Source organism: Heterodontus francisci, chromosome 5, assembly GCF_036365525.1.
Source record: "Heterodontus francisci isolate sHetFra1 chromosome 5, sHetFra1.hap1, whole genome shotgun sequence".
NCBI lineage: Eukaryota > Metazoa > Chordata > Chondrichthyes > Heterodontiformes > Heterodontidae > Heterodontus > Heterodontus francisci.
Window position 1 is genome coordinate 30,057,711 of NC_090375.1, and position 21,792 is coordinate 30,079,502.

General features: G+C 45.4%; 1 long non-coding RNA gene across 1 annotated transcript in view; it reads right to left on the reverse strand.

Moving 5' to 3' along the window:
• Window positions 1–212: 212 nt before the first annotated feature.
• Window positions 213–21,792, reverse strand: part of LOC137369527 (uncharacterized) — an 80,792-nt gene continuing 59,212 nt past the window's right edge. Inside the window, exon 3 of the long non-coding RNA XR_010974961.1 lies at window positions 213–449. This is a non-coding gene — a long non-coding RNA (uncharacterized lncRNA). The remainder of the gene's footprint in view (window positions 450–21,792) is intronic.

Consider the following 21,792-nt stretch of genomic DNA (forward strand, 5'->3'; position numbering starts at 1 on the left):
CTCAGCCTTTGCCTGGTTTAACCGTAACAGGGTTTAATTTTTAAAAAACACTGTGTTTTAGCTCTCCCTTTAGTGAATCCTTTTTCACCGCTTTCCAATTGTAAGGCAAAGAAATCAATTCAGACAGGTCTTCTTAGATTTTAAACAAGAAAGGTAGAAGTTTATTAATCTTAAACTCTAATCTGGTTACCGACTACGAACATGTGATGCGACCATGCTAGCATACATACACGATAAGTACACACGCAGATAGAGACAGAAAATGTAGAAGGAATAGACAGGAAAAGTTTGAGGCAATTTATGGTAGTTACAGTCCTTTAAGTTCAATGTGGAGTCTTTGGTTGCCATTACGTCTTGCAATTCGTTGGGGCCCAGCTCATGCTTCAACTTGTTCCGATGTAGGAGTCTTTTCTGTCTTGAGTTTTATGTGTCTTCCATGGTTCCGGTGGCTTGGGAGAAAGTGAAAGAGAGAGACAGCCAGGTGAGAGACTTGCTTGTTTCAGCTTCCAGTTCAAACAGCTTTCTGAGTTCTCTGTGGCATATTTCAAAAAACCCCAGTTGCCCAGCAGGTTAGTCATGTGTTGAGCTGGTTTTACCACTTCTGTTTGTGGATTCTGCCATCTTAGCAGTCATCCTGGAATGTGAGCTTCCTCACCTTCAATGTCTGGTGATCACAGTCCATTTTGGGTTAAGTGGACCAGGGAATTGTTCTTTGTCTCTCCAGGCACTGTCTGTTAGTATGCAAATGTTTTTCCAACCAAGTGTCTGGTGATTTTTTTTAACAAGTCCTTTCTTCACTCCAGCAACAGTTTAAAATCAATGTTCATATGACAAAATTAATATGCCTCATTCTTGGCAAGTGGGGGTCTGCATGACAGTATTTATTTTTCATTGTCCTGGATGTGACAGACAGGCATCTGCCATCTATTGTTGGAGCACAGGAACAGATAGCCAGTCATTAGATGTATATGGGAGTGTCATAGCTATGCAGTTCAGCTAGTATTCTAGAGATTTGGGCTAATAATCTTGAGAATATAAACTCAAATCCCTCAAATTTGAATTCAGTTTACATTTTATTTTAAATCTGGAAATGTAAAAGGGATGTTGGAAGGCTAGTAAAGTTCAGCCCTAGGGGTGGGCAATAAATAATGGCCTTTCCAGCGATGCCTACATCTAGAGAATTAATTTTTTAAAAAGTGGTTTGGGCACCAGATCACTTCAATGGAAACAAAGTATTGGGCAGGATGTAAATTTGCTATCACCAAATTTACATTGCAGCCAAAGATTAATTTCACCTACTGCAGTCTAATCGTAGTAAAATTTGCAGGTTTATTAGTATCTCTTCTACTTCACAGCTGTAACTGCTGTTAATCAGATTGAATCACTCAATGGACTATCCAATTAAGCAACATTCATACGAAGACCTTGAAGTGGGTTAAGTTATGTCCTTGTAAATTACATACATGGTTCAAAATGGGTCACCATTAACTTTCATCGAAACAGTCCCAATAAGCAGCTATTGTGTCATTTAATAGCAGTATCATGCCCAAACAGGGTAAAACATAATTCTGCTGTAGTTACTGGAAGCTAGTTTACACTGCTCATGACAAACTACAGTAAATATGTCTTCCGCAATTGAATTATGTTCTTAAACTAGTTGTACTACACATTTAATGGTAACATGGAGTTAGATAAACATTATTCCATAAATAAAACTGATTTACTATTTTACCATTTAGCTTTATTGGCCCATAAACAAAGAATCTAAAGTAAAAGTCGAAGATGTTGGAAATGCATAGCAGGTTAGCCAGCATCTCAGAAAGTGCATTAATGTTTTAAGTGAGGCTCTTGTGGAAGATAAAGAAGGCAGTTTCCTCTTTCTCTATCTGAGCATCACAGCTATTATGGTGCCTCAGTGGGTTGTTGCTTCAAGTCCCACTCCAGAGACTTGAGCACAAAATCTAGGCTGACATTCCAGTGCAGTGCTGAGGGAGTGTAGTGCTGTTTTCCAGAAGAGATGTTAAACTGAGGTCCTGTTTGTCCCCTGAGGTGGATATAAAAGGTCCCATGGCATGATTTTCATTTCAGGCATTCAATGTCAACATCAAACATGAACAAACAAAACTGAGGTCGATGGGGGTCAGATGGAAAAGCTTCCAGTGATTGGAGTTGTACTGGAAACAAAGGACAATTCTTGTGCTCATTGGAGGCCGTCATCAGATCATCACAGTTCGTAGGGAGCTCCACAAGGAATTGTTCTTAGCCTAACCATCTTTAGCTGCTTCATTAATGACCTTTTCTCCTTCATAAGGTCAGTAGTGGATTTGTTTGCTGACAATTCCATTGTTTTCAATTCCATTCACAATTCCTCTGATAATGAAATAACAAATTCCAGCCTACAGTAGATTTGGTTTGACTGCATTAAGCTCTAATGGGTCTTACTCTTCTCTGGAAAAATGGCAAACTATTTTAAGTTCATCCTCAAGGGCAATGATAACCAAGGTTCCTTTGCTCTACTACTACCTCCTTAAATTTGTCTCGCTTGCCCCCTCCACCCTCACTTCTAACAATTCATATAATTCTTCATCTCCAAAAAGAGACAATCCATTTAACTACCTCTGCTGCTTCCTCTTCACTTTAAGTCAAATTTCCCCACCCCTCCCACTCAGTCCTGTCCCCATCCTGGCCCTGAAGCCTTGTCTCTCTCTCTCTTTCTCTTCAGTTTGTCCCATGGCTACCCCATTCTCTTTGAGATTATCTCATATATGACAACTACCTTCTGCTCCCTCAATCCCATTTCCACTAAACTGGAAGACACAGCTCCTCTTTCCCATCCATTTGAAGCAATATTGTAAATGGTTCCATCTGTGCAGGTACTGCTCCCTCACCACCTCCCCCACCTTTCGATACTGCTGTCCTCATCCCCTCTGTCCTCACAAACTAGCTACCATCCCATTCTCACTTTCTTTCCCTCTCACTGGTCTTTGAATGTATTGTTGCCACCCATACCTGTGCCCATCTCTGATTCAATCCCTACATTCAGGTTTCTGTCTCTCCAGCAGAATAGAAATAACCCTAACCAAGGTTACAAATCACAATCTCTATGCTGGTGTCAATGGTACATTATCTTTCTCATCCTCTTTGACCTTGAGTAGTGGTGCACTGTTGTTTTTCAGACTAGAGGAAGGTATACTGTAGGATTCCCCAGGGGTCAGTACTAGGATCACTGCTTTTCTTGACAAATATTAATTGTTGTTTAAGAGTAACTTTAAGATCTCAGTATGCTAATGAGCTAAGTACAAGTATATAGTCATGTGACTACAAGCCATAGTCACTCTGCAACTGTAACACCCAGATGAAGGCTCTGTAAATAGTTTGCTCTATACTGTATATAATAGTTTAGCTGTTAATAAACCTGTTAGAGATCTTCAGCATAACTGGACTCCACGCATTTCATTTATGTTGCATAAGGCAACATAAAGAACATATTACATCGTGGCAGCTGTGGTGAAAAGTCGAAGCTTGAAGACCAAAGGTAAAACAGCTTTGAAAATGACCCTTCCTACAGCAAAAAGAGAGAAAGTTCAAAAGAAACACTGGCCCAAAAAGTGGAAAGAAGAAAGAATCTACCTCCAGCTGTAGAAGACAGAGCACAGACTGACAGGCTGCAAATAAAATCCTGCAATCGGGTGAGTCATTGTGCTGATGTTTGAGGGATACTGGTTTATAAAAACAAGCTTTGATGCACTTGAAAGATTGATTTCTTTCAAAGGCTCCATGGGAGATTAAAAAAAATGGGGAAAATCCAATTACTCTCCTAGGCTGATCATGGTTGGCGCCATTACAGGAGGTGTCCGATAACAAAAAAGCACGGGAAACCTCCGAATACTGTAGAGTCTCCATTCACGCAACTAAAGTTTAAAAAAACATTAAACCACTTGATCATGAAGAAGAGACCCATTCACGTAGAAACACCTAAAAAAAAATCATTAAACCACTTGAACATGAAGAACATAAACTCTAGCAAAAAAAAAAGCAATTGAACTGCCTATTGAACAGCTGTGTAAACAGATAAGCATAAGAGCCGTAAGCAAGATAAACACAGAACACACTCAAACACCTGTTACTCTCTATCCAAGCAGCTAGTCTAAATAACAGTGAATTTCTTAAAAGGCAAGAAGTGCAGAGTGAATAGAACAAGTTTTTAAATCAGTTTCAAACCACAAGTAGAAAAGTCATAATAAATGCAGTGCTGCAGACACACACACACAACGCTGAACAAAGTCAAATATAGAGCAGAAAGCAAAAGAACAGCAGAGGAATGAATATCACATTTCCCAACATGAACTGGAGAGCCATTTTTTGTATTTGTTCATGGGATGTGGGCATCGCTGGCTAGGACAGCATTTATTGCTCATCCCTAATTGCCCTTGAGAAGGTGGTGATGAGCCGCCTTTTTGAACTGCTGCAGTCCATGAGGGGTAGCTACACTCACAGTGTTGTCAGGAAGGGAGTTCCAGGATCTTGACTCAGCGACAGTGAAGGAATGATGATATAGTTCCAAGTCAGGTTGGTTTGTAGCTTGGAGGGGAATTTGCAGATGATGGATTCATTTAGGACTGAAGAGATTCCATAGATGCTGGACTTTGGCTTTTCTTAAAAAAGGTCACTGAAAGAACTTGAGCTTTATGTTTAAAAACAACCCTTACTGGATGTCACAAGTCTTCAGCTCAATAAACAACAGGAGCCTTGGTGACTAGGGGTAGTTGTTTATGGAGAAGTGCCATGTCAAGATTTACGGTGGTCAAGATTTGGTTTTGTTTTGGATTGTTTTGAATCAGTTGGGGGTAATCCTGCTAAGAGAGAAGACACCAGTTCATCCTTTCTCCACCTCTCTAAGAAACCCTGAGTATCCAGTGTGTGATAGCTGAAACCACTGATGCCGCATCTCTCCTGGAAAGGCTGCTAGACTAACCCTCGATGCCGCCTTACGAGAACTGGTCCAGAAAGATCCCAGTGACAGCCGTCTATGTGTATTTGGAACGGCAGAAAAGGGACAAGTGATAACAGTCCATATCTTGTCCTTTTCCTTCAAGAGTTAACAAGTCTTTGGCCAAAGTATTTTTTTGTCTTTTTTTGTAAAGAGATCTCTGCAGAGAAAACGGGCTGAATTTTACAGGCCCCCCACCTCGCCCCGATGTCGGGGATTGTGGCGGGGAGGGCCGGAAAATGCCTCCAGCAGAGGCCCACCACTCTCCCCGACGCTGGGAAGACCTGGCCCCATATTTTTGGTAGCTGTGAAGTCTCGTGAAGGCCCCCCCACTGCTCGGAGACGGGAGCCCAATTTTAATATGCAAAGCGTACTTCCCTTGCTGCATTAGACATCCCGCTGCCTCTTCGTAAACAATTATGAATATTTAGGTGAACGGACGTCTCTCACGTGCCTTCCTGTTCCCGACTGATAAAAGCCAGCAGAACAAAAGTTTTAGTTCTTGGAGCCTGTGAAGGTTAGTCTTGCGAGACGGGTGTCAACCCTGCATTTGGGTATACGGAGGTGGGAGAGGGGATGATATTACCAGGGGCATAACTCTGCAGGCATCAATGGAGGGACTACATACCCCCCTTCTGTGAAGGGGAGCGCTCTGCACCCTTGAATGTTTGTGTGAATGAAGAACAATGGCACTCCAGGAACCCTTTGTGTGGGGTGAGTGCCATAAATGGTAGACATTTCAAGGTAATCTGGCTGGTGGGTCAATCGATGTAGTTGATACAATCTGAATGTGGTCATACTGTGCCAGACTTAGTGGAAGCTAAGACAGGCAATGCCATACCACGCCACATAGTTGATGTATGAAAGCACCTGATGTGCCAGTCAACATAATTCTTTGCCCTGTTAGGTACCTTTGAAGTATAGGAACATAGGAAATAGGAGCAGGAGTAGGCCATTCAGCCAGTGAAGGAACCTAGTTTAATTGCAACTTGGAGATGGGGATCGTTCACCCTGTACTCATTGATCAGCTTGTCATGAGGAGCCATATTCGCTGGGGGCAGAACCAAGAGGCAGGTGCAGCCCACGCAGAATCCCCTAGTCATGAGCAGCAGCAACCCCCAAGGCAAACCCGCCACTATAGAACGCCGTGCATCGACAGGTCCCAAGAGACATATCTGCAGGTATCTGAGTGCCAGTGTCAGAGGTGACTGCGGATGTCGAGAGAGGCGGTGACACATCTCTGTGCTCTGCTGAACGATGGGCTTCAGTAGCCATCCAATGCCTGTGGCCCTCAAAGTGACAGTGGCTCTTAACTTCTACGCCTCTGCATCATTTCAGGGACCCACCGGAGACCTTTATGGGAGTCACACAGTCAGCAGTGCACTGCTGCATCAGGGAGGTCACTGATTCTCTGTACCGGAGGGCCGATGACTATGTCCACTTCAGGACAGACCCTGAGAGCCAGACCCATAGGGCCACGAATTTGGCTCCATCGCAGGATTCCCACAGGTGCCAGGGGTCATAGACTACACCCGTGTGGCCATCAAGGCTCCCGCCGGGCGACCAGCTGCATACCTAAAATGAAAGGACTTCCACTCGCCCAACGATCAGCTAATGTGTGATCACCAGAAATGCTTTATGCAAATCTGTGCCCGGTTTCCAGGCAGCTTTCATCCTTCATTCTGCGCCAGTCCCTGGTGCCATTGCTGTTCACTGAACTGGCTCACATCAAGGGATGGCTTCTTGGAGACAAGGGCTACCCTTGCAGACATAGCTCCTGATGCCAGTGAGAAACCCCACCAGTGATGCAGAGGGGAGATACAACGCCTGCCACGGCGCAGTAAGAGCCACCATTGAGCAGGCGATCGCCATGCTGTACATGTGCTTCTGTTGCCTGGATAGATTGGGCGGTGCCCTGATGTACGAGCCGGAAAGGGTAGCTCATATAGTTCCTCTTTGTTGTGCTCTGCATAACTACTCATTCAATAGGAGGGAGGCCTTGCAGGACGAGGAGAGATGTGAGCAGGACTCCTCCTCAGGCGATGAGGACGAGAAGGCAGTGGATTTTATTCTGAAATAAAATAGAGTATATAATTGGCCGTATTGGTAACTGGGTAAACATTTAACTATATGTTGTGACTCGTGGAGAAGTGGAACTAGAGAAAGACAATGCATTCCCCCCGCCTTGGTTGTAACATATAATTGGGGGCTCATCCGGGATAACCCAAAGCCGATGACGGGCAATTGTAAGTGGGGTAATAATAACTGAAAAGGGGAAAAGGAAAACACATACATTAGAGTAAAGCTTACACTACTGGAATGGCTATTTTTGATGCATGTGCGATTGTGCAGCAGCCCGGTATAGATTATGGTTCTTTAAAGGCACTGCCCATTGGCGAACTGTTAAGTGTCGTGGAGCACATGAAGGTACATATTAGATCAGAAGCTAGGAGAGCTGAAATTCAGGGACTAGTGGCCAGACAACTGAAGATTGAAGTGAAAGAGCCAGAGGGACGAGTGGAATCGAAAGAAGACATGATAATGTTGGCAAAGATTTAGTTGGACATGAAAAGGTTCGAGCTAGAATTTCAGGACAGAGAAAGGGAGCAAGAAAAAGAAAGGAAAAGGGAAGAAAGAGAGGAAAAGTAAAATGAAAGAGCCATTTCGGAAGCTGGAACTAGAATGACAAAGGGTAAGAGAAAAGGAAAAAGAAGAGAGGCAGGAGAGAGAAAGGGACGGTGGAAGGGAATTTGAATTAAAAAGCTGGAACGAAAACAAAAGGATGGCCTTGACTCCAGTGAAAATTCTGATGGGGAAAGACCTGACCTCAACCCACAACCCAGTGGAGAGCTGTTTGAATTTGTGCAAGCCCTACTGAAGTTTGAGGAAAGGGACTTAGATGCATTTTTCATTTCTTTTGAAAAGATAGATGAACAGATGAAGTGAGCAAAGGAAAACTGGACACTGCTTATGCAAAGCAGGTTAATGGGCAGAGCTCATGAAGTTTATGCCATGCTTTCTGAGATAGCTTCTGTAGATTATGAGATGGCAAAAAAGGCTATTCTCGCTGCTTATGAGTTAGTCCCTCAAGCTTACAGGCAGAAATTTCGGAACCTCCGGAGACAGTCTGGGCAGACTGGGGTACACAAGGCCAATACAGAAAAAGGGGCCCTGATCAAGAGTACAACAGATCAGGCTGCAGCTCTGACTGCAGCTGTAAGGCCAAGTACAAAAACCACTGTGAGTGTGGGGGACATGAACAAGATACCTGAGAGTTCTAGGGAATTCTTGTCAAAAGGAAAAGTAACTCCTTATCTCTCAAGTGAGGCTAGTAAACCTATAGATGTAATTTGGAATACTGGAGCCAGCCAAACTCTTTTGCTGGGAATGGCATAACATTTTCACCAGAGAGCGCACTGAATGCCAAGGTTTTAGTGAATGCTATTGGTGGATAATATATTCCCGCACCTTTGTATCGGGTACACCTGGAGTGTGACTTAATGGCTGGAATAGTAACTGTCGGAGGTGTCCATAGTTTGCCTGTAGCCAGAGTTGACCTACTCCTGGGGAATGATTTGTCCGGAGTGAAGGTAGTAGCTTCTCCAGTAGTTACGGAAAGATCAAGTGAAGTCAAAGAGATAGAGCAGTTTCAGGAAAAGGTTCCAGGAATTTTTCCTTCATGTGCAGTGACCTGAGCAATGGCTAATCATGTTTCATTGTTGGAGGTCCAATTGGCTCCACAGACAGATAGCCGAATATCTGAAATTTTCTTTGGGGATTTGGATAATCCAAAGGAAGTGTTCAGTAAGTCTTCTCTGATCAAGGCCCAGCAAGCTGATCCAGAGTTATGTAAAGTGGCACAATCAGCTCTAACGGAAGTTGAGGCAAAGGGAGATCCGGAAGGCTACTACATTAAAAATGGGATTCTGATGAGGAAGTAGAGAACTCCTCACAGACCTGTGGATGAAGGATGGATCGTAGTTCACCAGATAGTGGTATCGCCCATTCTTCATCCACGGAGAAGATTCGGAGGGCGAAGCTCCAGACCGGTAAGTATAAAAAACTTACCTTGGGGATTCGCGGCCTTCATCCACGAAGAAGACTTGGAGGGCAGAGTTCCAGACCGGTAAGTATAAAAAACTTACCTCAGGGATTCGTGGCCTTCATCCACGGAGAAGACTCGGAGGGCGGAGTTCCAGACCGGTAAGTATAAAAAACTTACCTTGGGGATTCGCGGCCTTCATCCACGGAGAAGACTAGGAGGGCGGAGTTCCAGACCGGTAAGTATAAAAAACCTACCTCTGGTAAAAAAAACTGAAAAAGTGACGTCACAGGAAAGCTGTGACCTGATTGGCTGGTAGGGAATTTGTACTGAATTTGAAAATAAAACATCGATAAAAATTGATTAAAACCCTAATTAACTAATTAATAAGTAGAGTAACTAAACCAGAGGGAGGCGATTACTGTATTTAGATAGCATTTAATATTTATAGTAGGAATCTAGCACTAGGGACCATATAGTTAACTATAACAATTTAGTAAGGATTTAATAAGTATTTATTTATTTTAAATTAATTTATTAATTAGTGCTAGAAATGTCAGTTAGAGGGGTAAAGTGCTTCACCTGTGAGATGTGGGAGGTCCGTGACGCTTCCAGCGTTCCGGGCGACTACATCTGCAGGAAGTGTACCCAGTTGCAGCTCCTCACAGACTGCATGGATCAGTTGGAGCGGCAACTGGATGCACTTAGGAGCATGCAGGTGACAGAAAGCGTCATAGACAGGAGCAATAGAGAAGTGGTTACACCCAAGGTGCAGGCAGATAGTTGGGTGACCGCGAGAAGGGGCAGGCAGTCAGTGCAGGAATCCCCTGTGGCTATCCCCCTCTCTAACAACCGTTTTGGATACTGTTGGGGGGGATGGCCTATCAGGGGAAAACAGCAGCAGCCAGAGCAGTGGCACCACGGCTGGCACTGTTGTTCAGCAGGGAGGGACAAACGCAGAAGAGCAATAGTTATAGGGGACTCTATAGTCAGGGGCACAGATAGGTGCTTCTGTGGACATGAACATATGTTGCCTCCCTGGTGCCAGGGTCAAGGATGTCTCTGAACGGACAGGGGGCATTCTGAAGGGGGAGGGTGAATAGCCAGAGGTTGTGGTACACATCGGTACCAACAACATAGGCAGGAAGAGTGACGAGGTCCTGCAGGGGGAGTTTAGGAAGTTAGGTAGAAAGTTAAAAGACAGGACCTCTAGGGTTATAATCTCGGGATTACTCCCTGTGCCACGTGCCAGTGAGGCTAGAAATAGGAAGATAGTGCAGCTAAACACGTGGCTGAACAGCTGGTGTAGAAGGGAGGGTTTCAGATATCTGGACCATTGGGATCTCTTCAGGGACAGATGGGACCTGTACAAGAAGGACGGGTTGCATCTAAACTGGAGGGGCACAAATATCCTGGCTGCGAGGTTTGCTAGCGTCACTCGGGAGGGTTTTAACTAGTGTGGCAGGGGGGTGGGAACCAGAGCAGTAGGACAGCAAGTGAAATAAATGAGGGGGAACTAGAAAATAAGGCCAGTAAGACTAAGAGGAAGAGCAGGCAGGGAGATGTTGCGGAGCACAGAGGGACTGGTGGTCTGAAGTTCATTTGTTTCAATGCGAGAAGTATAACAGGTAAGGCAGATGAACCTAGAACTTGGATTAGTACTTGGAACTATGATGTTGTTGCTATTACAGAGACTTGGTTGAGGGAAGGACAGGATTGGCAGCTAAATGTTCCAGAATTTAGAAGCTTCAGGCGGGATAGAGGGGGATGTAAAAGGGGTGGGGGAGTTGCATTACTGGTTAAGGAGAGTATCACAGCTGTACTGCAGGAGGACACCTCGGAGGGGTCATGCAGTGAGGCAATATGGGTGGAGCTCAGGAATAGGAATGGTGCAGTCACGATGTTGGGGCTTTACTACAGGCCTCCAAACAGCCAGTGGGAGGTAGAGGCGCAGATATCTAGACAGATTTTGGAAAGATGTAAAGGTAACAGGGTTGTAGTGGTGGGTGATTTTAATTTCCCCTATATTGATGGGACTCACTTAGTGCTAGGGGCTTGGATGGGGCAGAATTTGTAAGGAGCATCCCGGATGGTTTCTTGAAACAATATGTCGATAGTCCAACTAGGGATGGGCCCGTACTGGACCTGGTATTGGGGAGTGAGCCGAGCCAGGTGGTTGTAATTTCAGTAGGGGAGCATTTCAGGAACAGTGACCATAATTCCATAAGTTTTAAGGTACTTGTGGATAAGGATAAGAGTAGTCCTCGGGTGAAGGTGCTAAATCGGGGGAAAGCTAATTATAACAATGTTAGGCAGGAACTGAAGGATTTAGATTGGGGGCGGCTGTTTGAGGGTAAATCAACATCTGACATGTGGGAGTCTTTCAAATGTCAGTTGATTAGAATCCAGGACCAGCATGTTCCTGTGAGGAAGAAGGATAAGTTTGGCAAGTTTCGGGAACCTTGGATAACGTGGGATATTGTGAGCCTCGTCAAAAAGAAAAAGGAAGAATTCGTAAGAGCTGGAAGGCTAGGAACATACGAATCCCTTGAGGAATATAAAGACAGTAGGAAGGAACTTAAGCAAGGAGTCAGGAGGGCTAAAATGGGTCATGAAAAGTCATTGGCAAACAGGATTAAGGAAAATCTCAAGGTGAGCCTTACGTCAGTGGTAGGGAAACTATTAGAGAGGATTCTTTGGGACAGGATTTACTCCCATTTGGAAACAAACGAACTTATTAGCGAGAGACAGCATGGTTTTGTGAAGGGGAGGTCGTGTCTTACTCAAATGTGAGGTAATGCATTTTGGAAGGTCTAATGCAGGTGGGAGGTATACAGTAAATGGCAGAACACTTAGGAGTATTGACAGGCAGAGAGATCTGGGCGTACAGGTCCACAGGTCACTGAAAGTGGTAACGCAGGTGGATAAGGTAGTCAAGAAGGCATACGGCATGCTTGCCTTCATCGGTCGGGGCATAGAGTATAAAAATTGGCAAGTCATGTTGCAGCTGTACAGAACCTTAGTTAGGCCACACTTAGAATATTGCGTGCAATTCTGGTCGCCACACTACCAGAAGGACGTGGAGGCTCGTGGAGAGGGTACAGAGGAGGTTTACCAGGATGTTGCCTGGTCTGGAGGGCATTAGCTATGAGGAGAGGTTGGAAAAACTCGGATTGTTTTCACTGGAACGACGGAGGTGGAGGGGCGGCATGATTGAGGTTTACAAAGTTATGAGCGGCATGGACAGAGTGGAAAGTCAGAAGCTTTTTCTCAGGGTGGAAGAGTCAGTTACTAGGGGACATAGGTTTAAGGTGCGAGGGGCAAGATTTAGAGGGGATGTGCGAGGCAAGTATTTTACACAAAGGGTGGTGAGTGCCTGGAACTTGCTGCCAGGGGACGATGTGGAAGCAGATACGATAGCGACGTTTAAGAGACATCTTGACAAATACATGAATAGGAAGGGAATAGAGGGATATGGGCCCCGGAAGTGCAGAAGGTGTTAGTTTAGGCAGGCATCAAGATCGGCGCAGGCTTGGAGGGCCGAATGGCCTGTTCCTGTGCTGTACTGTTCTTTGTTCTTTGTTCTTTTATCCGTATATGAAGAGCAGGAAGGTAACCAGGGAAAGGGTTGACCCACTCAAGGACAGAGAAGGGAATCTTTGTGTGGAGCCAGAGGAAATGGGCGAGGTACTAAATGAGTACTTTGCATCAGTATTCACCAAAGAGAAGGACTTGGTGGATGATGAGCCGAGGGAAGGTAGTGCAGATAGTCTCAGTCATCTCATTATCAAAAAGGAGGAGGTGTTGGGTGTCTTGCAAAGCATTAAGGTAGCTAAGTCCCCAGGGCCTGATGGGATCTACCCCAGAATACTGAGGGAGGCAAGGGAAGAAATTGCTGGGGCCTTGACAGAAATCTTTGCATCCTCATTGGCTACAGGTGAGGTCCCAGAGGACTGGAGAATAGCCAATGCTGTTCCTTTGTTTAAGAAGGGTAGCAAGGATAATCCAGGAAATTATAGGCCGGTGAGCCTTACATCAGTGGTAGGGAAATTATTAGAGAGGATTCTTCGGGACGGGATTTACTCCCATTTGGAAACAAACAAACTTATTAGCGAGAGGCAGCATGGTTTTGTGAAGGGGAGGTCCTGTCTCACTAACGATAGAGTTTTTTGAGGAAGTGACGAAGATGATTGATGAAGGAAGGGCAGTGGATGTTATCTATATGGACTTCAGTAAAGCCTTTGACAAGGTCCCTCATGCAGACTGGTACAAAAGGTGAAGTCACACGGGATCAGAGATGAGCAGGCAAGATGGATACAGAACTGGCTCGTTCATAGAAGACAGAGGGTAACAGTGGAAGGGTGTTTTTCTGAATGGAGGGATGTGACTAGTGGTGTTCCGCAGGGATCAGTGCTGGGACCTTTGCTGTTTGTATTATATATAAATTATTTGGAGGAAAATGTAGCTGGTCTGATTAGTAAGTTTGCGGATGACACAAAGGTTGGTGGAGTTGCAGATAGTGATGAGGATTGTCAGAGGATACAGCAGGATATAGATCGGTTGGAGACTTGGGTGGAGAAATGGCAGATGGAGTTTAATCCGGACAAATGTGAGGTAATGCATTTTGGAAGGTCTAATGCAGGTGGGAAGTATACAGTAAATGGCAGAACCCTTAGGAGTATTGACAGGCAGAGAGATCTTGGCAACGCAGGTGGATAAGGTAGTCAAGAAGGCATACGGCATGCTTGCCTTCATCGGTCGGGTCAGAGAGTATAAAAATTGGCAAAACATGTTCTTTGTATCGCTGGGAAATATTAAGGATAGCTCATGAAATTCCTTTGGCGGGACATCTGGGGCTCCAGAAGACCCAATCTCGTATAAGTTGACATGTTTACTGGCCAGGTCTTTACAAGGACGTGGTGTAGTTTTGTAAAACATTCCATATGTGCCAGATTGTGGGAAAACCACAACCTGCAATAAAACTAGCACCTCTAATTCCCGTACCAGTTTTTGGGGAACCATTTAGTAAGTTGTTGGTAGACTGTGTGGGACCTTTACTGAAAACAAAAGCAGGCTATCAATATATCATGGATATGGCTACTCGATTCCCAGAGGCTATTTTCTTGAGAACAATTTCTGCTAAGGTAGTGGTCGAAAAGTTAACACAGTTCTTCACTCGATATGGATTACCGATTGAGATTCATTCGGATCAAGGTTCCAATTTTATGTCTAAAATTTTTCAGCAAGTTATGAGTAATCTGGGTATAGCACACTAAAAGTCCCCAGCATATCACCTACAGATGTAAGGGGCTTTAGAATGGTGATCAAAATGATAATCAGGGCATACTGTCATCAATATCCCCATGATTGGGATAAAGGGCTAGAATTTCTTTTGTTTGCCACTCACCTAATGAGTCTACCAGTTTTAGTCCTTTTGAATGAGTTTATGGACATGAGGTTAGAGGCCCTCTAAAACTATTCAAAGAAAAGTTTTTGGAACAGAGGGGCGAATCTTCCCTGTTAGATTATGTATCTGTGTTCCGGGAGCGGCTCACGAGAGCCTGCAAAGTGGGTCAGGAACACCTAAAAGCTGCCCAAACAGCCATGAAGAAATGGACAGACAAGCATGCCGAGACCCAAACATTTCAACCAGGGGTTAATATTAGTGTCTTTACAGGGTGAACCGCTGAAAGCACGGTTCGGTGGACCATATAGAGTAGTGAAAAGGATTGGTAAAATGAATTATTTGATTGAAATCCTAGATTGCCGAAAAAAGAAACAGCTGTGTCACACCAACATGTTGAAACTATATCACCACCGGGAGGTGGATAGCAAGCACTATATCAGGTAGTCGGGATAGCGAGGATGAGGCAGAAGGAGGCCTAGACAATTCTCAAATTGACACTCCAACTATCCTGTTAGCTAATACTGAAATGTTAGGGAGATTGGACACTGTGCTTTCATAGTTAGATGCAGAACAGGCCTCGACGTCGGGATCTGTGGCAGGGTGGACATGAAGACTGCCTCGGATGAGGCCCGCCATGGACCTTGACGACGGCAGGGCCCGGCCCGATCGCCATGCTTAGCAACGGGACCACAATTTACATATTTAAATCAATCTACATACCTGAGTTAATTGCATGCTCACCTCTGCCTCCAGTCCTTTTGCGATCTTTGTGCCGCTAGCCGGCACTCCCATGTCTTCCGATCCCCGTCCGGGGGATCGAGATGTGATACTGGTTGGAAGGGGAGAAGCAGGTCAGTTTTTCTCTGCGAGGGGGGGTGGGGGAGGGGGAGCAGCGATAAAGTCTTCTCATTGGTGGAGGGGATAGTGGGGAGTCCCTCTGACCCTCTGTACTTTCTAGGGTCCTACCACCCATTGTATGTTCCCTTGCCTTGTTAGTCCTCCCAAAATGCATCACCTTACATTTCTCAGGATTAAATTCCATTTGCCACTGCTCAGCCCATCTATATCGTCCTGTAATCTAAGGCTTTCCTCCTCACCATTTATGACACCACCAATTTTCGTGTCATCTGCAAACTTACCGATCACTAAATACCTCCTATATTCATGCGTAAATCATGAATGTACAATACAAACAGCAAGGGTCCCAGCACCGATCCCTGCAGTCCACCACTAGTCACAGGCTTCCAATCACAAAAACAACCCTCGACCATCACCCTCTGCCTCCTGCCACTAAGCCAATTTTGGATCCAATTTGCCAAATTGCCCTGGATCCCATGGGCTCTTACCTTCTTAACCAATCTCCCATGCGGGACCTTATCAAAAGCATTACTGAAGTCCATGTAGATTACATCAACTGCTTTACTCTCATCTACACATCTCGTTACCTCCATGAAAAATTCAATCAAGTTTGTTAGACATGATCTCCCCCTGACAAAGCCATGCTGACTATCCTTGATTAATCCCTGCCTCTCCAAATGGGGATTAATCCTGTCCCTCAGAATTTTTTCAATAGTTTCCCTACCACTGATGTTAGACTCTCTGGCCTTAATTACCTGTTTTATTCTTGCAACCCTTCTTGAATAATGGTACCACATTCACTGCCCTCCAATCCTCTGGCACTTCTTCTGTGGCCAGAGAGGATTTGAAAATTTGTGTCAGAGCCCCTGCTATCTCCTTCCTTGCCTCACATAATGGTCTGGGATACATCTCATCTAGGCCTGGGGATTTATCCACTTTTAAGCCCACTAAAACCGTTTGTACCTCCTTCCTTTCAATGCTAATTTGTTCAAGTATATCACAATCCCCCTCCCTGATCGCTACACGTATATTGTCCTGCTCCATAGTGAACACAGATGAAAAGTAATTATTTAAAATCTCACCTACGTCCTCCGACTCCACACACAGATTGCCACTTTGGTCCCTAATGGGCCCTACACTTTCCCTGGTTATCCTCTTGCCCTTAATATACTTGTAAAACACCTTGGTATTTTCCTGTATCTTGCTCACAGTGTTTTTTCATGCCCCCTCTTCGCTCTCCTAATTACATTTTTAGGTACCCCCTACACTTTCTATACTCCTCTAGTGCATTCGTTGTTTTCAGTGCTCTGAATCTGCCATAAGCCTCCTTTTTTTCCCTTATCCAATCCTCTATATCCCTTGACATCCAGGGTTCCTTGGACTTATTGGTCCTACCCTTCACCTTTACGGGAATATGTTGGCCCTGAACTCTCACTATTTCCTTTTTGAATGACTCCCACTGGTCTGATGTAGACTTTCCTACAAGTAGACGCTCCCAGTCCACATTGGCCAGATCCTGTTTTATCATATTGAAATTGGCCTTCCCCCAATTCAGTACCCTTATTTCCAGTCCATCTTTGTCCTTTTCCATAACTACCCTAAACCTTACGAGTTATGGTCACTATCCCCGAAATGCTCCCCCACTGACACTTCTACCACTTGTCCGGCTTCATTCCTTAGGATTAGGTCCAGTACCATATAGTGATAGACTTCAAGATGACATTGACAGGCTGATCGAATGGGCGGGCAGGTGGCTAATGAAATTTAATGCATTGAAGTGTGAAATGATACATCTTGGTAGGAAGAACTAGGAGAGGCAATGTAAAATAAAGCATATAATTCTAAAGCAGGTGCAGGAGAAGAGAGACTTGGGGGTAATATTGAAGGTGGCAGGGGAGGTTGAGAAAGTGATTAAAAAGGCATATGGGATCCTGGGCTTTATGAAAAGAGGCACAGAGTATAAAAGTGACAAAGTTATGATGAACCTATATAAAACACTGGTTCTTCCTCAACTGGCGTATTGTGTCCAATTTTGGATGCCAAACATTAGGAAGGACGTGAAAGCTTTAGAGAAGGTGCAGAAATCACCTAGCGTTAGATTAGGGCCAATCAAGGATAGTAGTAGGAAGTTGTGTGTGGAATCAGAGGAGATAGGGGAAGTGTTAAATGAATATTTTGCGTCAGTATTTACAGTAGAGAAAGAAAATGTTGTCGAGGAGAATACTGAGATTCAGGCTATTAGGCTAGATGGGATTGAGGTTCACAAGGAGGAGGTGTTATCAATTTTGGAAAGTGTGAAAATAGATAAGTCCCCTGGGCCAGATGGGATTTATCCTAGGATTCTCTGGGAAGCTAGGGAGGAGATTGCAGAGCCTTTGTCCTGGATCTTTATGTCGTCATTGTCGACAGGAATAGTGCCGGAAGACTGGAGGATAGCAAATGTTGTCCCCTTGTTCAAGAAGGGGAGTAGAGACAGCCCTGGTAATTATAGACCTGTGAGCCTTACTTCGGTTGTGGGTAAAATGTTGGAAAAGGTTATAAGAGACAGGATGTATAATCATCTTGAAAAGAATAAGTTCATTAGCGATAGTCAGCACGGTTTTGTGACGGGTAGGTCGTGCCTCACAAACCTTATTGAGTTTTTTGAGAAGGTGACCAAACAGGTGGATGAGGGTAAAGCAGTGGATGTGGTGTATATGGATTTCAGTAAGGCGTTTGATAAGGTTCCCCACGGTAGGCTATTGCAGAAAATACGGAAGTATGGGGTTGAAGGTGATTTAGAGCTTTGGATCAGAAATTGGCTAGCTGAAAGAAGACAGAGGGTGGTGGTTGATGGCAAACGTTCATCCTGGAGTTTAGTTACTAGTGGTATACCGCAAGGATCTGTTTTGGGGCCACTGCTGTTTGTCATTTTTATAAATGACCTGGAAGAGGGTGTAGAAGGGTGGGTTAGTAAATTTGCGGATGACACTAAGGTCGGTGGAGTTGTGGATAGTGCCGAAGGATGTTGTAGGGTACAGAGGGACATAGATAGGCTGCAGAGCTGGGCTGAGAGATGGCAAATGGAGTTTAATGCGGAAAAGTGCGAGGTGATTCACTTTGGAAGGAGTAACAGGAATGCAGAGTACTGGGCTAATGGGAAGATTCTTGGTAGTGTAGATGAACAGAGAGATCTTGGTGTCCAGGTGCATAAATCCCTGAAGGTTGCTACCCAGGTTAATAGGGCTGTTAAGAAGGCATATGGTGTGTTAGCTTTTATTAGTAGGGGGATCGAGTTTCGGAGCCACAAGGTCATGCTGCAGCTGTACAAAACTCTGGTGAGACCGCACCTGGAGTATTGCGTGCAGTTCTGGTCACCGCATTATAGGAAGGATGTGGAAGCTATGGAAAGGGTGCAGAGGAGATTTACCAGGATGTTGCCTGGTATGGAGGGAAGGTCTTACGAGGAAAGGCTGAGGGACTTGAGGTTGTTTTCGTTGGAGAGAAGGAGGAGGAGAGGTGACTTAATAGAGACATATAAGATAATCAGAGGGTTAGATAGGGTGGATAGTGAGAGTCTTTTTCCTCGGATGGTGATGGCAAACACGAGGGGACATAGCTTTAAGTTGAGGGGTGATAGATATAGGACAGATGTCAGAGGTAGTTTCTTTACTCAGAGAGTAGTAGGGGCGTGGAACGCCCTGCCTGCAACAGTAGTAGACTCGCCAAATTTAAGGGCACTTAAGTGGTCATTGGATAGACATATGGATGAAAATGGAATAGTGTAGGTCAGATGGTTTCACAGGGCGGCGCAACATCGAGGGCCGAAGGGCCTGTACTGCGCTGTAATGTTCTAATTCTAATTCTAATTCTAAAAGGTTTAAGAGAGTGGCTCCAGGAATGAGGGACTTCAGTTACGTGGATAGATTGGAGAAGTTGGGGTTGTTCTCCTTAGAGAAGAGAAGGTTGAAAGAAGATTTGATGGAGGTCTTCACAATCATGATGGGTCTAGACACAGTGGATGGAAACTGGTCCCAGTGCTGGGAGATTCAGGAACAAGAGGACATCGATTTAAGGTGTTATGACCAGGTGAGACAGGGGTCGAGGGGTTCCCTCTCAGCCTTTGCCTGGTTTAACCGTAACAGAGTTTAATTTTAAAACAAAGTGATTACTGACAATGCAGCCGGCAGCTTACGTCATCCGACTGCGTCAATCTACGCACATTAGTTCCTACCCTCTGCGCATGCGTTGCGTTTCGCAGTGCCAGGACTGGTTGGTGCTTGCGCAGATGCTGTCATCGCGTAACGCGGGCAAATGGTGGGGGGGGGGATCCGGGCCAGAGAGAGCAGGGGTGGGGGGAGAGGAGGCCTGGGGGGTGGGGGGGTGAGGGGGTCTGTGGGGTGGGGGGAGAGGGGGGTCGGGGGAGTGGGGAGAGTGCGACCAAAGACCTTGCTGGTGGCGGATGCACTCTCCTCCTTCCCCCCCTGCTGCCCGCTCCCGGCCTGCTCGCTCACCGCCCCCGGCCCGCTCGCTCACCGCCCCTGGCGCCCACTTGCTCACTGTCCCTGGCGCCCACCTGCTCACTGTCCCTGGCGCCCGCTCGCTCACCGCCCGGCCCGCTCGCTCACCGCCCCTGGCGCCCGCTCGCTCACCACCATCATCCGCACTCCCCCCCGACCGCTGGCTCACCCGCCCGCCCGCCCACTCCCTCCCTCCCTTCCCCGGCCTGCTCCGCTCCCCGCTCCCTCCGGCCATTGTGTGCTGCCATGTGTTTAGGTTAGGTTGCCTTCGTGTGATTATTTGAGCAGTGCCATCTTTAGTCCTGGCAGCTGCCTGAAGCCGCAGACTGTGAAGTTTTAGTGGCACATGCTGCATTTGCGCATGTGTCACTGTAGCGCCACCTAGTGGTAGCGTTGTCAGCAAACGCAGCCATTTTAAAAACGCTGCGTTTTAGCGCCCCCTCAGTGAATCCTTGTTCACTGCTTTCCAATTGTAAGGCAAAGAAATCAGACAGGTTTTCTTAGATTTAAACCAGAAAGATGGAAGTTTATTAGTCTTAAACTCTAATTGGGGTAATGGCTACGAATACGCGACGTGACCACGCTAGCATGCATACTCGATAAACACACACGCAGATAGAGACAGAAAAAGTAGAAGGAATAAATGGGAAAAGATTAAGGAAATATCTGGTAGTTATTTATGGTCCTTTGAGTTCAATGTGGAGTCTTTGGTTGCCGGTAAGTCTTGCCATTCGTTGGGGCCCAGTGCACCCTTTGACTTGTTTCGATGTAGGCGTCTTTTCTCTCTTGAGGTTTACGTGTCTTCAGTGGGTCCGGAGGCTTGTGAGAAAGTGAGAGAGAGCCAACCAGGAGAGACGCTCTCTTGTTCCAGGTTCAGTTGCACTCTGTGGTCTGAATTCAAACTGTCCTGTGTCTAGTTCAAAAAGCCTGGACCAGCTAGTTCGTCATGTGACCAGCTGCTTAACCACTCATGCATGGGAGGGGGTGTAGAGCTGTTTCTTACCCCGACAAGATGTGGATCACCGTTGCCCAGCCCAATGTCTGTTAATTGAATCAGTGAGCAATTCTTTTGTCTCGCCAAGAACTGTCTCTTAGTATGCAAATGTCCTCCAGCCAAGTGTCCAGTGATCTCTTTTTAAACAAGTAATTTCTTTACTCCAGCAACAGCTTAAAATTAATGTTCATATGACGAAATTAATATATCTCATTCTTGGGCGGTGGGGAGTCTTCATGACAAAGGCAAAAGAAGCAATGGCGACATACAATTTAGGAGCAAAAGTAGGCCATGTGGACCTTCGAGCCTGCTCCACCATTCAATAAGATCATGGCTGATCTGTTTGTGTCTCGAATTCCACATTCCCATCTATTCCCCATACCCTTTGATTCCCTTGCTTATACTCCATCTGCCAGATTTTTGCCCACTCACTGAACCTATTTGTATTGGTCTGTAACTTCTGTTTAATTTTCAAAATATACTTTATTCATAAAAATCTGTAAAAATTACAACTAGATTATATTAGATTAGAGATACAGCACTGAAACAGGCCCTTCGGCCCACCGAGTCTGTGCCGACCATCAACCACCCATTTATACTAATCCTACACTAATCCCATATTCCTACCAAACATCCCCACCTGTCCCTATATTTCCCTACCACCTACCTGTACTAGTGACAATTTATAATGGCCAATTTACCTATCAACCTGCAAGTCTTTTGGCTTGTGGGAGGAAACCGGAGCACCCAAACAGTTTAAAACAGCATCAAGTCAAAAAATACAAACAGTGCAAAGGTGATCAGTTTCCTTCTATACAATTATGAGTTGCCTCACAACCCTTCCATTTCATTGTGATGCCATATATATTTTTACATTTAAAGCACACAAAATTTTCCCGATACAGTTCGAGGGGTTTCCCATGGATCCAGCCCCTCAGTTCAGCTTGGTGGGGGGACCTTACACTGTGGTCTTTCCCCATTGAGCCTTTGCTGCGGCTGCCC